Here is a 5,868-nt window from a genome sequence, read left to right on the forward strand (position 1 = left end):
GGTTTTATTAAACAAAAAATAAACAAGAACCTGAGAGATGGAAGGAGATAAAAGAGAGGAAAAAAACTAAGAGGTCACTGAAGAACAGTTTACACTATTCAATTTATAATTTTAAAAAGTTCACACAAAGTTTCCTGTGGACTTCATGTAACAGCTTCCAGAAGCTGGGAAGGTGATGATTATAATCAGTAAATAATGGCTGAGTATTTTCCAGACTGCCCTGTGCCCACTGCTGTAGGGTTGGTTAGTTCTGATTTCTTCAGTTTTAATCCCGTGATTCATTCATTGTTGATTTTTTTCATTAACTGATTTCATTGCATATCACAAACACATACCTCTCAAAACCTGCACCTTGCCCTCTAGTGAGTCATGGGTAAGTGCTTGGCACAGCCTGTCCTATTACATCTTTTTTCTTTCTTTCTTTCTTCTTTCTTTCTTTCTTCCTTTCTTCTATCTATCTATTTATTTATTTACTTATTTATTTATTGAGATAGTGTCTCCATGTAGTTCAGGCCGGCTTTGAATTCACTATGTAGCTCACTGGGTTCTTTCTACGTAGTGAGTTCAAGGCTGGCCTGAACTATACAGACCCTATCTCAAATAAACAACAATAAAACCCTCACTATGTAGAAGGAACCTAGAAAACACGTTTAGAAGGAGACTCTGGCATCCCAGAACCTGGTAACAGGACTCAGAGTACACTGAAAACAGTCCTGATAGTTGCGGTTTACGGCAGCTGATGGATACACAATAAAATTGGCGAAGGGAAGTAGTATGTAGTGGTTTATGGAGTCCAGGAAAGTTCCAAACCTGGGCTTCCTCTGTCCTTTCTGGGAAGTCATAGGCAGTGTTACTCTTTTATCATCCACATGCCACAGTACATAGAGGCATTGACAAATAAACACATTCAGAGCTTTGCTTGTTTGTTTGTTTGTTTTGAGATAGGGTCTTGCTATGTGGTTGAGGCTGGCTTTAACTCACTGCATAGTCCAGGCTCACCTCAAACTCTCAGGGTTCCTCCTGCTTCAGCCTCCCAAGTGCTGGGATTATAGGCATACCCCACCACATTTTTTGGATTGAATCCAGGGCCTTCGTAGTGAGCTATATTCCCCATCCTTTTTTTGTCTTTTTTTTTTCTTTTTTTTTTGACAGAGTCTAGCTAAATTGCTCAAATGGGGCTGAAACTTTCCATCCTCCTGCCTCAGCCTCCCAGTGTGCTGGAATTACACATGTGTGCCATTATGCCCAACTAGGATCGTTTTTACTGGGGCTCCATCTCATAGGCGTGGCTGACTGTCCATGTAGCTTATGTCAGTCTCTAGCTCCTCAGAGATCAGCAGTGTGAGCTGTTATCCAGTGTACTAAAGCTCCACCCCAAACCACATCAGCACAGAGTAGCCACATCTCCCCCACCCCAGTCACGTGGTTCAGACTCCAGTGTGACCAACCCCACCCTAAATGAAGACATTTTTATCAAGTCTGATATGCCAAGGGGCTAGAGATTACCTCCCAGGAGCTGAGGGCAAAGGTCTAGTCTCTCTCTGGGCAAATTTAAGTTCTTTACTGTGCAAGGGTAATCATTTAAAACAAAGTCACAGAAAAGAAAATATAAATGACCAATAAATTTAAGAGACTCAGTTTTACTGGCTAAATATTACAAAATGCAAATGATGAGGGTTTTCTTATACATGGAATTCTTATCACATATGCAGGGCATATGCAAAAAGATAAGCACACTCAGTGTTGGTGGCAACTAATATAGACTTTCAGGACAATCTAGCAGTATAAAAAAATAATGAAAACAAACATGACTTTCAGTGCTGTTCTGCTTTGAAGATTATATCCAGCCAGGCATAGTAGTGGTGTACTGGAAGGCTGAGGCAGGACTGTCTTGAGTTTGAAGCCAGCCTAGGCTACATAGTGAGTTCAAGGCCACCCTGAACTACATAGTAAGGCCCTGCCTCAAAAAAAAAAAAAAGCTTATATCCAACACAAAGTCTTACACATATGTGCAAAGCATTATAAATAAGAATGTTTACATAAACTGGGCATAATAGAGCATGTTCATAATCCTAGCACTCTGAGAGGCTGAAGCAGGAAGATCACAAATTTGATCTAAGCCAGGGAAATTTAGTGATTTAACAGACTCTGAATCTAAATAAACAAATAAATGGCCTGGGGATGTAGCTTGATGTGAAGGGCCTGGGTTCAATCCTAGGACCAGCATACACACAGAATCACACACACACCCAGAAATGTTTATCTAAACCAGCATGGCAGTGCACACCTATAATCTCAACTATTAGGGAGGCTAAGGCAGGAGGGTCACAAGTTTAAAACAAGTTTAACAGACTATTTAAAACAGGCTGGCCTTGAACTTACTTTGTAGCCCAGGCTGGCCTCAAATTTGCAGAGATTCTCCTGTCTCAGCCTCCCAAGTGCTGGGATTACAGGCATGCACCACCACACCCAACCTCAAGAACCTGTTCAGTTGTCTCAAAATGTAATAAACAGGCTGAGGACATACCTCACTGGCAGAATGCTTGCCTAGCACGTGTGAGGACCTGCGTTCCATCCCCAAAACCACTGCAAAAAGGAAAAAAAAAAGTGCTTACATGATATTATGTGTGACAAGGAATTACTGGAAGCCACTTCAGTGTCTACCTATGACGCAATGGTTAAAGAAGTCTGAAACAGCCCACAGTGGACTATTAAGCATCACCTAAGAAAGAAGGTGGCTAGTGTCCACGTACTGTTAGGGAGATGTTTCTAAGACATGTTAAATTAAAAAGGGTCAAATTTCAATATATACAGTATATTTCCATTTCTGGTAAGAATGAATTAAAAAATTTAAAGGACATATGAATTCTATCTTTCTATATGTGCATATAACTGTGCAGGGAAAGACGAGATATAAGACCAGGCATGGTATCACATACCTGTAATGTCAGCATTCCAGAGGTTAAGACAGGAGGATTTTACAAGTTCCAGGTCAAGAACTGAACAGGTTCTTGAGGTTGGGTGTGGTGGTGCATGCCTGTAATCCCAGCACTTGCGAGGCTGAGACAGGAGAATCTCTGCAAATTTGAGGCCAGCCTGGGCTACAAAGTAAGCTCAAGGCCAGCCTGAACTACACAGAGAGACCCTGTCTCAAAAAAAATTGAACAAAGAATTGGTCTAGACAAGTATGAAAAGTAATGAGGTTTTATGTTTATTAAATGTATGAAAAGAAAAGAAACATGCTCTGCAGAGCCAGTTCAGGGCCACTAAAAGTAGGAAAAGGAGTACATCCTGGAGAGTAAGAGTGGATCATCCTGAAAGAGAGAGCACCATGGCCAAGAGCTCAGTGATAGCCATCTTTTGTATCCTCCACTCTGCAGGCTGACATCACATCCAGGCCATCCTAGCAGAAACCTGCTTGGGTTCTGCACAAATTGAAAATAGCGCTTTGATTGGGTCTTGTCATGGTTTGTGTCTAGATGTTCCCCCACAGCCTCATGCAGTCATGGGGTGGGCTTTCAAAGTTTTTGATTGATCCATGGTCCAATGCTGGGATTATGGGTGTGAGTGCTACACCTTCCCTAGGGCAGATAGCTTACATACAATATAAGCGAGGGATAGAGACTTGCTTACCGCTCCCCTCTTTTGCTCTTGCTTTTGCTCTTTTCCGCCACCATGAACTCTTGCCCTCTGCCATGTGCCACTCTGCCTTGGAGCCAGCCAAGTATGGACTGAAACCTCCACGAACTGTGAGCTAAATAAACCTTTCCTTCCTTAATTTTGGTCAGGTATTTTGTCTCAGCAACGAGACAAAAGTAACCAAGACAGTCCCATATGAACAGCTTTGGGAACTGCTCTGCCCATGTGACCTGGAACTCTGTGATCCACAGGTCTTGCCCACTTCCCCAGCCAGTTTGCCACGACCTAATCTCCTCCCTCACTTCTACACAATTAGGAGCCTGAGAGTCTCTTAGGTAAGTCCTTGAACTCAGTTTGTGAGCTGTGTCCACAGTCTTGTGGCCTACTACAGTCCCATTGGCTTTGCTGCCTCTCTGAGCTTTTAAAACTTTCCATTTTATGGGCTCCTTTTTTATTTGGACACTCACCTCTGCCACTTTGAACACCCGGGCTCATGTGATCTTCCTGCCTGAGCTTCCACAGTAGGTGGGACTACAGGTGCTTGCCCCTGCCCCTAACTCTGTCACTTTTATGTGGTGCTGATGTCTCCTGTTCCTCCCACTTTGTGTCATAAGGCTATGTAACTCCCACCCAAATCACCATATAGACCATTTTGGTCAGCCATAAAATATCCTGTGCTCTCTACCTCAGCCTGAGGCAATGCTTGCTTCATTTTGTTTCTGCTGTTTTACCTTTTGCAGAATGTCATATAAATGGACTCTTTTGGGATTTTTTTTTTTTTTTTTTGACTCTTCTGTAGTTGTGGCTGGCTAGTAATGTCCCCACCCAAGATGTTCTGGCCAAACCCCCAGAACCCTGAATGTTACCTTTTTTGGCAAAAGGGACTCTGCATATGTAATTAAGGATTGTGAGGTGAGCAGATGAGCCTGGATTGTCTGCACAGGTCCTAAATGTAGTCCCGAGTGTCCTGGTTAGAGAGATCCCAGGGAAGATTCGATGGCAATACAGAAGGCACTGTGGCCACAGAAAGAGAGATTGATATGATGCAGTCAGGAGCTAAGGAATGCTGGCAGCCACTAGTGGGGGAAAGGCCAAAGAATAGCCCCCTTTTTGTTTTTTAGGGGTGAAGCCAGGTACTCGAACGCTAAGCAATGTTCTGCGGTAGAACCCCAGCCCCAAGCAAAGGATGGTTCTCAGAACCTCCAGAAACAGCCAGCCCTGCTGACCTGATTTAGCCTGTTAATGATCACCTTTGGACTCAGAAACTGTAATAAGAAAACAAGCCATTTGAAGCCATTAAGTTTGTGGTAATTTGTTAAAGTAGCGAAAAGAAACCAATGTAATACCAGTTGTATAAATCTTTTTCACTGAAAACTTGGGCAATTCATCTATATTGTTGAGCCTATCAATAGTTTATTTTTATTGCTGAGTGTCTATTGCATTGATATGCCACAATTTTTTCTGTGTTTACTAGCTGATGGGCATTTGAGTTCTTTCCAGGATTTGTCTGTTAGGAATAACACTTCTATGAACACTGCAGGCAAGTGGGCTGTTTGTTTGTTCTGGTTTTATTGAGACAGGGTCTCACTGTCTCAAACTATGTAGCCCAGGCTGGCCTCAGAATTATGACAGTCCTCCTACCTCAGACCCCCCACCCCACCCCACCCCCACCCCCGAGTACTGGGATTACAGGTTGTGCAACCACACCCTGCTGCAGGCAACTTTTTTTTAAAATTTTTAGGCAAATGTGTTTTCATTTCTTTTGGGCAACATCTAGAAATAGAATGGCTAGGTCATACAGTATTTGTAACATTTTAACATATTGCCAACCTTTCTTTTTTCTGCAGTATTAGGAATTGAATTTGGGGCCTTCATACTGAGCCACATCCGCAGCACTGTTTATTTTTTATTTTGAGAGAGGGTCTCCCTAAGACACTAAATTGCACAGACTGGTCTTGAAATTGGCTATCCTCCTGCCTCAGCCTCCCACTCATGTACCACCACACCCAGCTGGAAAACTTTTCCCAAAATGGCTGTGTCATCAGCAAAGCAGGGGGGACTTCAGTAGCCCCACATTTAGCACCACCAGCAATTTTCATGCTCTACCATTAAACCACACTCCCCGCTCTGCCAGCAACTGTTTTAAACAATTCTAACAGGTGTGCATAGTGTCACATTATGGTTTTAAAGTTCATTTTCACAATAAGTAAAGATGTTAGACATCTTTTC

The sequence above is a fragment of the Chinchilla lanigera genome, unplaced genomic scaffold (genome assembly GCF_000276665.1).
Source record: "Chinchilla lanigera isolate Chin_1 unplaced genomic scaffold, ChiLan1.0 scaffold00032, whole genome shotgun sequence".
Lineage (NCBI taxonomy): Eukaryota > Metazoa > Chordata > Mammalia > Rodentia > Chinchillidae > Chinchilla > Chinchilla lanigera.